The 11,672-nt window shown below is 44.8% G+C and overlaps 1 long non-coding RNA gene across 1 annotated transcript; it reads right to left on the bottom strand.

Annotated features, from left to right (window-relative positions):
* Positions 1-1,031: 1,031 nt before the first annotated feature.
* Positions 1,032-6,356, bottom strand: LOC121923635. Its single transcript, XR_006102421.1, has 2 exons — positions 5,281-6,356; positions 1,032-2,605 (listed from the first exon to the last, which is right to left on the bottom strand). It is a non-coding gene; the product is annotated as an uncharacterized LOC121923635 (long non-coding RNA).
* Positions 6,357-11,672: the final 5,316 nt, after the last annotated feature.

Below are 11,672 nucleotides of genomic sequence, written 5' to 3'. Positions count from 1 at the left end.
GGCTTTGGGATGGAATTGAAAGGAAGGAGGCTGAGGACCTGGCTATACTGTTAGGGGGTGACATGGGGGCTCCAAGTCAAAATGAAGAGACCAATGGTTTAGACAAAGATAGAAGGAGCAGCAGGGCAACAGGTGGACTGTGGGATGGGATTGAAGGGTATTAGTGAATCCAACAGGGGAAATCCTATGGGTACCACCACAGGCCAAGGCCAAGTAGTACTGTCAGAACTCATTTGGAGGAGATCTTAGAGGTGATATCAACTGCAGAAAAGAAAGTCAACAATTTGCAGGTTGGCTGAATATCTTTTACTGTTGCTGCTAGATCTGTTGTACAAACCCCCTACAGTGTTTTGCAGACAGACTTTGCTTAATGCCACCGAAGAGTTGTACATAACTGACACACTATGAGTATTCTTTCATCTGTAGGCCTACAGTGAGATGCTCAGAACTGCCAAAAGGCCACACTGGCTGCATGATGCCAAGTGGTGGAGGCGAAAACACTGTTACCCCTGAACAACTGATGCATCAGGCAAGATTTAAAGCTCTTCCACAGTCTAAACTTCAGCCCAGGCCTTGGAGCCTCCTACAGAAGAAGGCAGCAGATTGTTGGCTTCCGCAAGTTACACACCCACCCGATACACAAAGTCCTATCTCCATCCATCTGCTGGGACCATCAGGAGTTGAGGATTCAGCATCTGTTCCTCAGGGAGGTGTGAAATTGACAGCAACGATCACAAAGAGAGTGGCAGTGGTATGGAGGGGGGGATGAAGGAGGAGGAGAGAAAAGCCAGAAGCACCAGCAATTCTGTGTCACTAAAAAAGAACTCTAGTAATAGTGGAGGGGGAAGGAACAGAGAGAGAGAGAGAGAGAGAGAGAGAGAGAGAGAGAGAACACAAACAACTAGAATCTCTTTAAATGACAAACTCAAAGCTCTTAATATAATTCCTCACTCAAAATCATGATTTCTTTTCTGTATTTCTCCATTATCCCCACTGCCTGGTTTCTGACCATAGAATCAAGTACAGATGACTACTAGGCATACATGCTAATTTAATATTAGGAAATGGTACACATAGGCACTCTGGCAATCATTTATAGGATGATCAGTGGAATGTTTCTTTATAGTGTTTCACATAAATCAAACATCTAACATACCATTAAAACATCAAAATCAGAAGCAAAGACTTCTGCACCTTGACAGTGGTGGAATTAATGTGGTGCAGGGACTGCAGCCTGCCCTGGGTGACACCTGGTTGGGCCTTCCTCCTGCTATGGGGTAAGAAAGATCAAGCATGTCCCTCCCAGCTTCACTGCAGTGGCAGAGGCCTCTTCATAAAGAAGCTTCTGCTATGGTGGTAAAGGAAAGGGTGGACTGTGCCCTTTTGGTCATTGCCATGCCCCTCTGCAGACCCCTCTGCACCAAGTGACACCATGAGTAGGGATGTCACCACAACTAAAGATGACCCTGTTGGTGAAAAAGAACCAGGAGCAGATGTTTCTATAGCCTGAGCATATTGACTCCCCCTTTGCTCTACTATTCCATTTCCACTAATTTCAGCTGGATTTGTGGCTTCTTCAGAAATTAAGATGGTGTCACTGACTGTTTGGCACATACATGTAGACATTCATGCCAAACACAATAGGCATATTCTCCATGGAGATGGGATTGCAGACCAAACAAGACATGACATTTATTGGGCAAACAGCAGCTATAATAGAAAGGTCAACAGCCTTGGAATGGGGGTTGGGAAGGGCAATTTAACAGGCTATCTGATGTGAGGGACTGGCAATTTATACACACCTGCATGTGCAAGAGACCAGCACCATACTTGTGTCCACTGGCTACAACTACTGTAGTTATTTCTTTCCTAGATACTCTCCAGGGGCCAGCAGCAGATAGTCTGACACCACTTTGACTAGCACAGATTAAACACACAGGCTGTCTTCCTCTTATGAAGTCCCAAGAAAATTACTTCTCCAGTGTTGCTGCTGTCTGCATTTCAACTAAACCTAAATAAACTTCCTCTGCTTGTGTGTGTTGCTTTTAAAGCAAAAAGAAGTGTCAGAGAGGGGATGGAAATATGATAGGGCAAGAAAGAGTTATGCTCACCTTTCTCAACTATCATAGCAGCCTTCCAACAAACCATCCAGATGTTTTGGACTATAATCCCCATGATCCCCAGAAAGGCTACCGATTAGCCATGCTTCTGGGTGTATAAGAGATGGAGCCCTTCTCATTTGGAAGGAACTGGGTGGGGGAAAAGCCACCCCACAGGCCTCTGAGGGCTCCCCACTGCTATTTATTTTGCACATGTTGTTGTTGTCCTATAATTAACATCTCATCCTGTTGGATCATTAGTCCACATGCAGAGGCAAGAATCCAACTTCCTGCCACAAAATGGGAAGAAGTGCCTTTGGAAGTTGGTTGGGGACGGTTGATAAAGCCTCCTCATGCCCCCTGGCTGCAATCCTGTTGCACCAGGAAGTCAGTAGTGGTTGGAAGCTCTCCACCTAGAAGGCTGAGTGGTACCTTGTCTGGATTATGACATCTTGAAAACATCTTTGATGCCTCATCACTATTCAGAGTCTGTGCCTTCACTCATCCTGTAGAGGAGGAGGGGGAAAAAGAGCAAGAAAACTTCTAGAGCTGCCAATAAACCAAGAGGATTAAAAAAACCTTGCAACAACAGCTTTGCTGTTATCCAATTAATTAGCTTATACGAGTAACATTTTCAGTGTCTCAACAAATGCATTATCTGGAGATTATTTATTGACAATAACAGTTTCTACACTCGTAGGCGGATGGTGCAATGCCTAAGGGGACAAGAAGCTCCAATCCTCAGCGCAGTCCTGGCTGTCTAGTTAAGTGCCACTGAACTCAGGAGGAGAACTGGCTTCTCAACAGACAAGCACAGGCTTCAAATCAAAGTGCCGCCATCAGCCCCAACCCTCTGGGGAGGAAGAAAGCAGGAGAACCAGCCCTGCAGACGACAGTGCAGCTCATGCCACTCCAGGCACATTCCTCCTCCTTAGGGGGATGTTCTAGTCTCAGAACAGATGCCCTGAAGTAGCACCCCAAATTACAGAACCACCAGAGGTGGAGGAAGGAGAAGAGGAAAAAGAGTTGATCTGGGAGGACCCCAACTCTCACACATCCCATACCAGTTGGGGATTCTGGGAGTTGTAGTTCAGAATAAAGTGTGTCCCCCATCCCCAGCACACAAGCTATGAGAACACCCTGGAAGGTAACTCTGACTGTAATCGAGAGCGATGCGTAACCCAGTGGCTATTTCTAGTCTGGGGGACGGTTTCACAGAAAGAATGTCACAGCTGTCTTGACTCCAAGGGAGAACACAAGGTGGGTGGTGTGTGTTGGGGGATCTGAGGGGCTGGCAACAACTGAGCTCCACCAATTTCACAGGGGTGTTGTTGGAAATGTTATGATCAGGGCAGGGAGATGCCATGCAGCCAGGCAGCAGCGTGTGGTTCTGGGGACAGAAAGCAAATGGTCACGTTAGGGCCAGAGCTACATGAAAGACTCAGAGAGCAGCATTTAGGGCTCCATTCTTTTGAGAGGTGGTGGGAAACACACCACAATGTGTCCTTCTTGAATCAGTAATAATTATAAAGTTTTTCAGGGTGGGAAATCTGGAAAAAAATCCAATTGTTGTGCAAAAGCCACTCACAGTACAGCCTCCAGTCTCTACTAAATATGCCTATGGCTTCTATGTCCCTTTCTTTCCCTCTTCTTTGCTATCTGTATCCACTTGTGTGTGTATGCAGGCATGCATCACCTGAAATATTTCAAATAACTGGTTGAATGACCAGGGCAAATGTTAAAAGTCTCTCTTCAGGAAGCAGTTTAATTGTAAGGAAGTGGAGTGTTGGAACCTCAGATATAAAAGTAAGTATTTGTCCATCATCAAGATGATCTGTAAAAGGGCCAGAGTGGGGCAGGGGGCTTAAAGACAAAATCAGAACCAGTAGGAGGAGCACTGGGAGGCTTGCCTAGGGCAGCCAGCAGTGAGCCAAATGGGGCACGTGTTGTCTATGAAATCCAATATCCTGGTTAAGACAAGAGCCTCCACACACTGGCCCCCCAAGCTGTAAGAGGGCAATTTGTCATATGTGTCATTCCTGTCGCCATCATCCCTTCTCTCATTATCCCACCTTTAGGTCAATGTTAAGGACTTTTTTGCGTTCACTTAAATGCCAGTTCCTCTGAGCCAGTATGATAGCCCCTGCTCCAAGGGTTCAGCAACTGAAGGCCACTGATAAACTGGTGAATGTATCTCCAGAACAGCTGTCTTTATTCTCCAGGCAGGCCTTATGTAAGGTGGATCGAACATAACACAACAATACTTTTGCAACAGTTGAACATGTTATCATTAGATTTTAATAGGGGCAGGGCAGGGAACAAAAAAGGAAGCAGAAATAAATTGGAAAGAGATGAGGGTTTGGACTCTGGGGGCCAGCCCAGGACACTGCCAAATGGTGCTCCCTCCCACTCTCATTTATCCCTATAAATTCCACCTCCTGAATCCAGGGATGCTGCTGTCATTATGCAGAACAAAGCAACTGCCTTAGGGGCAGATACTGGGAAGCAGCAGTGAAAGCACTCCTTCGCAACAGTTTCCCTTGCATTACCTGGTCTTTCTCCCCTCCAAGACACCCCATATTGTCCTCAGGGGTGGTAGAAGACGTCCTATTGCCAAGGCAATATGAGCTATTCTAGCCAGTTTCTGCACACAGACTGGGAAAGGGGCACCATTTCATTCTTCACTTCAAGCAGCAAAATATCATGGGGCAACATTGCTTTTGTCCTGACTGTAAGTCAGAGCAGGGAGGTTGGTTTGTAGAATTAAAGCACTATGGATCTTGTTGGGGTGACTGTGGATTTACCTGACAGCATTGATGACACAGCAGAACCAATTCTGGAATGGCCAGATCCTTCTGCAACCATGAAACACACTTCTCAGCACCAACTTTTCTGTATTGCCAAAATAGTCACTGGCATGTTCACTTGAAGCTTAATCCTCCATAACCTTCCCAAGGTTCTTGCCACGTCCAAGGAAACAACATGGTTCTCAGGAAGCATGTGGTGCAACACGGCACTGTACTAGAAATAGCCGTTCCCGGGGGGCTGTGCGGGCCCTGTTGTTGCTTTATCTTGCCTTATTACCCCAACTGTCCCTTTAATGCCATTAAAGAAGAGCATTAAAAAGCAGATTGCCTGAAGGGGACGCACGGACATCCAACTGCCACACCCACACACTTACCTCTCGGGCTGAGGTAACACAGCGGAGGCGGCCTCCAAGTGTTTCCGGATGTATTCTCTGGATCTTATATCTGCCTGGAACCAGGAAAGAGAAGAGCATCAGGTGGGCAGTCCTCCTGAGGGTGGCTGGTGCCTCAAGGTGGCTGGTTTCTGGGGGCATTGGCATGTAGCTGGTTTTTGGGAAGATAGCAAGTGGAATAGGGGAGGGGAAAGGTGTGTGGTTTTCCAGGTATTGTTTAATTGCTACTCCCAAATGCCAAAGGTGAGGGTTGATTGCAATTCAGGCCAACAATGCCTGGAGGGCCAAATGTTTCTCACCCCTTGACCTAAATCAAAATGAAGAACTGCAGCCCAAATACCATCCACACACACATTTAGGTCAGATGCAAAATAATTATCAGCTCAGCTCAGCAGGACTAGGAACCCTTTTCCCTATTGCTGAAGAAATTGGTATATTTCATTCACTTGCTCCTACCAGTTTTCTGCTAAGTCAGCAGAAGTGTCTTCCTCAATCAGACCCAAGATCTATATAGTGTTGTGTTAACACAGTGATCAACCAGTGCCTCTGGGAAGTCTACAAGTAGGACGTAATTGCCATAGCTGCAACCTCTCAAACCTACTTGCAAGGTTGCAGCTGTGGTAATCATGTCCTACTGCATTTTGAAGGCTGAAGCAAGACAACCAAGTTGGAGAAGGCACACAGGAAGCTACCTTATACCAGATCAGTCTGTTAAACTACACCTTGCTAGCTACTATGTATTATTTCTTTTTCACTCAAAAGTAAGCAAAGGAAATCCAATCCAGATTGAGACAGGGATGGTGTGGAGGTATAGGTTTCAAGACAAGTCAGCTATGTTGGAAAAAAGAACCTTTTGAAGACGTAAATATAATCAGGTTTTCTGGGCCATACGTTTTTGTGGACCCCAGCCTCTTTTCTCGGATGCAAAACAACTTGGAGTCCACAGAAGATTGTACCCAGTGAGGTGGCACAAGATTCTTCATTGTTTGGGGCAGCAACTATAGAGGAGCTTCAGTTCTTTACCCCCTGTTATGGTCCTAGCCTTGTTTGTGGTCCTGCACCTGCAATTTATTTTACCAGAAAAATGATCTAATCATCAAGATTGCTTTCTGACAATCTAGACAACAAGTGTGATGGCCCAGAAACCATGTTAGGACAACAGCAGGAGACAATGGGATAAATACAGTGGACCCTTGTTATACGCTGGAGTTTGGTTCCAAGATCCCCCGTGTATAACAAAATCTGTGTATGCTCAAGTCCCATTAAATATAATGACATAGCAAAATGGTGTCCCTTATAAAAAATGGAAAATCAAGGTAAATTTATACTTTTTGGAACATTTTCAAACCGTGTATGCTTGAATCCATGTATAAAAAATCTGTGTATAAGAAGGGCCGACTGTACTCAATTTCTCACTCCACCCTGTATTGAGTACCCTGTGGTTATATTTTAGTCAAACAGAAAGAGACATAGCTGCTAGTTGTTGTTGTGTGCCTTTCAAGTTGTTTCTGACTTATGGCAACCCTAAGGAGTTTTCTTGGCAAGATTTGTTCAGATGTTTGCTATTGCCTTCCTCAGAGGCTGAGAGAGTGTGACTTGCCTAAGGTCATGCAGTGGGTTTCCATGACACAGTAGGGATTCAAATACTGGTCTCCAGAGTCATAGTTCAATACTCAAACCACTATAACACACTGGCTGCTAGTAACACTTTAAAATCACAATTCATTTGACCCTGTGTGCCCATGTAGCTCAGGACTGTCTGGGTTGACCTGCATCAGTTCCCAGTGGAGGTCTGTTCCATTGTTCCCGATACCCTAATCTCTTTCTCACTGAAAATGGTAAGGATTAAAACTGAAACTTTCAGGAAAATGTTGCTTGTTTTAAATTGTACAACTTCTATAGCCACGTGGGCAATGTGATTCTAGAAGCTGCAGTCCAAAAACTGGCACCTTTTCCAAGTTCTGCTACTGTATGCAAAGTATGTACTCTGTCGTTGATTTGTTTCTTGATTTAAGAAGATGTACATTATGAATAACTTTGAAAAACTCTCTTCTCTGTTGCTTCTTTAAGTGTGAGAGAGACTTCCTTAAGGAAATGCAACAGCTGCTAGAAGAAGAATGGGATTTTCTCTGCCTTTCCCAGCTCAATGTGAATGTCCCTGGGCACACAGGCCACATTACTAGCTCAAGAAAGCAAGAGTATCAGTTCAAAGGAAATTTAAAGAAATTTCATGTTGAGCTGACTGACATAACTGATAACCAATTAGATGACAAGTATTTATTTCAGCATGTCTTAATTTAGTGACACCTTCATAGAGTTGTTGTTGTTGTTGTTGTTATATACTTTTAAGTCATTTCAAACTTATGGAGATCCTAAGGTGAATCTATCATGAGGTTTTATTGGCAAGATTTGTTCAGGGGACTTTGCCATTGTCTTCTCCTGAGGCTGAGAGGGTGTGATTTGCCCAAGGTCACACAGTGGGTTTCATGCCTGAGCAGGGAATTGAACCCTGGTCTCCAAAGTCGTAGTCATACTGGCTCTAGCTCCATACAGTTGAGGAGCTGATAATCTGAGAGCTTGCCCTGAAGACACTGGGTGGCTGGTTATCTATTATACTATTGCACAGGAGGGGTGCCAAAAGTTCACTTTAAAAAGATGTGGTATTTTGGCCTAGTCTTCATTACCTGTAGCCTGTTGGAGGACTTTAGAACAATACAATACCCAGTAGAATCACTGCCAAATTAAGAAATGAGTCCCAATTTAGCTGCCTGGGTCAAACCTTCTGTGGAATGTTAAATGTGTTTTGGAAATGTTCATGAAATTCTGTGGCGCATTTACAGGGATTTAAAACAGCCTAGGCCTAGGGAATGGGTGGCCCTTCAGGAGTTCTTAGACTGCCTTAACCAGTGCAGGTATACCCCCGTTAACCATGTAGTAGTGTTTTCCTGGATGTGACTTTTTTTAACACAAAATTTGGTTCTAGAGTCAAAAACAGCATGGAAAAAAAAACTGGGATAGCTTCCTTCATCACTAAAAAAATAGCAATTCAATGTGTTGCAACCAACTTCTTACTTAAAAGTACCAATAAATACATGTGAAATGAAATATGTGCATTAGGTAAGTATTGCTTAACATTTTGAAGCTTTCGGATCTACAGTACTTAAAAACTTCTTTCCAAGTGGTGCTTTTTTCTTTTACCAGCCTCTGGTTTTCTGATGACTTCCAGATTGGTGACCAAATTTATAGATCTATGGGTTTTTTTAACATGGGAAGTGGTGGTGTCTGGTGAGGCAAGGTTATCTGCTTTCCATTTTCCTCTCTGTTTTTCTGTTCAAGCATGCTCAGTATTGGATTCTGGAGAGAGCTGCTGTTTACCTGCCTGTTATAGGCAGGCACACATAGTATTAGTTGGGGTGGAATCAACTAGAGTAGAATCCCATTCTTCCCAAGCTAAGACTTTGGCATTCAGTTTATCATAGGCACACTGCTGCAACCTGACACCAAAAGTCTGCATTTCTCCAACCCTGCTTCATCATCTTCCCAATGCTGATGCTTTTTAAAGACCTCCGGGTAGGGAGAGGACAAGGAGGAAAAGGGAGCTGGATGAGCATAAAAGTGGCTTTTTTGTCAGAGGGATTGTTAATTGAGGTATTCCTGTATAATGACGCCTGGGGCGGGGGCATGTAGTCCAATAACTTCTGGAAGAGCACATGCTGTGCATCCCTGTTCTGGACTCCGAGATGTGATGATGGCACATTCCAGGGTGTGAGGATGCCTACTGCCTGGTGTGCATCTAAGTGCTCAGTCTTATCCCTGCACAGTTACTTGGGGAGGGTCTCACTCCATGCCATGAAGCTAAGCAGAAGCACTGTAGGGCACACAGATCCTCTCACCTTAAACTTTCATGGAATAAACCAGGCCCAATCTGGATGAGGGGGGCTACTTCACTGAAGGAATTTCTCTCACCTTTAAACTACCTATTTCTTAAACTCAGCTGACAAGTAACTCTGCTGGTTTGGAGTGGGGGCAGAGCAGGCCGTTTCTGTGACAAGCTTCACTGGCTAGAGGATTTCAATCCATGATGGCTCAATTGGCTCCAGGATCAGAGAATTTCAATACAACTCACATTAGTAACACCTGGGAGGTTATCTATCCCTCCCCAGTTTAGCAAAGATTAGAGCAGTCGCAGCATCAACAGTGACATTCATCTCACTGTCATGGGGAGAGGAGAGAGGAGGGAGGGGAGGGTGGAGTGGTGGAAAGAGCCCCCAAACAACTTGAGCTGATGCATCATTAGATAGCAAAAATGCCTGCCAGTCCTCACTCCTAACACTGTGCTAAGAGACAGCTTAACCCAGCTTATTAAACCAAGAGGCTAATCAATAAGATGGATCATGTTGCTTTAATAATCTCCCCAGATCGCATCTATTTTTGGAGTCGACTAGCAATGGCATTAGGAGCTGGAGGTTATGCCAGGAGTATTTTGGGAAAAGATTTGGACACATTGGGGTAGATATAGTGGGGATGGACATGAAAAGGTTTGAGGGCTTGAAAGTTCCTTTGCCACAGCACAAAGAAAAGACCAGCAACTGGTATTGTGGGTTTTAAAAAAAAATCCAAGCATTCCATGCCCCTATTTTCTTTTTGGAACAGGAAAGCTCACCCAGGTAGCTGGAAGCAGCCTGCCAAAGTTAAAGCACCATGAAAAGCTATGGGACATACTGCAGTGAAGGAGGAGATATAGGCAGAACAGAGAGATTCTGAGTTTGGGTTTGAATGAGCTTCACCAAGAGTTGGTTCATACATGCATGGACACCACTGGATTACTGAATCTCTGATGACTCACAGCTGGAAGCACAAAGCATTTCCACAGAAAAATGTTGTCCTTTGTGATATGAGGCAATCGGAACACTCCCTCTCACAAATGCTTGATCTGTTACAGTTCCTTTGCAGGTGCTGCAGCTGTGAAGTGCTGCTGGTAAGGGATGCATTGGTGAACCACATCTTCTCCCTCCACTCATTCTCTCTCTCTCACACACACACATGGGAACCATAATTTCAGTGCTGAGTTATTTACTCCAGTAATTCTCATGGGCATGTGTGGGTGGAAGTGCAAACAGTTGAGAATATCTAGAGCTTGAAAAAAGTTAATTTTATGGACTAAGAATTCCTTGGACAGCACAGCCATATTGGCTGGGGTATTCTGGGAGCAATAGTTAAAAAAAACAGACTTTCCTAATTTCTGAGAATCTCTTACTGTTAATTTGTTGTGGTTCTTAAGTGCCTTTAAGGAAAGCCTGACTTATATCAAGCCTACCCCTAGGGTTTTCCCAGCAAGATTTATTCAGAGGATGTTTGCTATGGCGTCCTCTAAGGCTGAGGAAGTGTGACTTGCCCAAGGTCATCCAGTGGGTTTCCATGGCTAACTGGAGAGCCAAACCCTGGTTTCCCAGTCCTATTCCAACACTGAAGCCATGATACCTTACTAGCCTTCAAGCCTATCAAAGCTCACAGTGTTCCAAAGTATGGGTTGCATTCCCATTGGCTGGGACAATGCTATCTCTTGTCACTTCTGGGCTATTTCCAGCACATTTTTGCCTTCTGTCTTCACGTGGACAGCTGACGAGTTTGACATTTAAGGCAGTGGTGAGAATCGTACAGCCCTCCAGTAGCTGTTGGACTGTCCCAGCAGTCAATGGCGAGGAAAGCTTGGAATTGCAATCCAACAACACCTGGAGGGCCACATGACACCCACACCTGGTTTCAGATATTCTCTGCCCCAAAGGAAACTTCCTTATCTAAGGGAAGATCTGATGCCCCAAAGATGGGGAAGAAAACAAGATGAGAGTACTGAAATGCTACATTTTGCTCCGTAAACTATTTGGAGATATAACCATAGAGGAGTACCTAAGTTCATAATTACTCTCAATATGAGAATTGTTTCAGCATTCAGGGTGATGCTAGCAGGCATCACAGCACTGAAGCAGGGTTCAAATGGTCCACAATGGACTCGAAATGGTTTTCTGCAGCTTTGGTAGTTGGGCATTAAATGCTGCAAGGAGAGAAGCTGCTGTGTATAAACTTCCACCTGCCATGCACTCGTTAATGGTAAATCTGCATACTGCAAGGCTGACTACTGGCAAGTCAGACGCCAGTATACACCTTCAACTATAATCTCCCTATTCAGTGCCCAAACCTAACTGTGCCTGAAGGCAAAAGAAAATGGGTTGGTGCTGCCATCTAATGGCTCTTTTCCAGCCTGGCAGCCTCTGCAGCCTTTTGCGGAGTCTTGAGAGGAGTTAGATCAGCACTGCAGTAGGTACAGGAACAACCTGCACTGCGAGTGGTGCCAGTAAAGTGCCAGCAATGAGTTT

This window comes from Sceloporus undulatus, chromosome 2, assembly GCF_019175285.1.
Source record: "Sceloporus undulatus isolate JIND9_A2432 ecotype Alabama chromosome 2, SceUnd_v1.1, whole genome shotgun sequence".
NCBI classification, from domain to species: domain Eukaryota; kingdom Metazoa; phylum Chordata; class Lepidosauria; order Squamata; family Phrynosomatidae; genus Sceloporus; species Sceloporus undulatus.
Note: the sequence above shows the minus strand (reverse complement) of the source record. Positions and strands in the feature narration are given on the sequence as shown.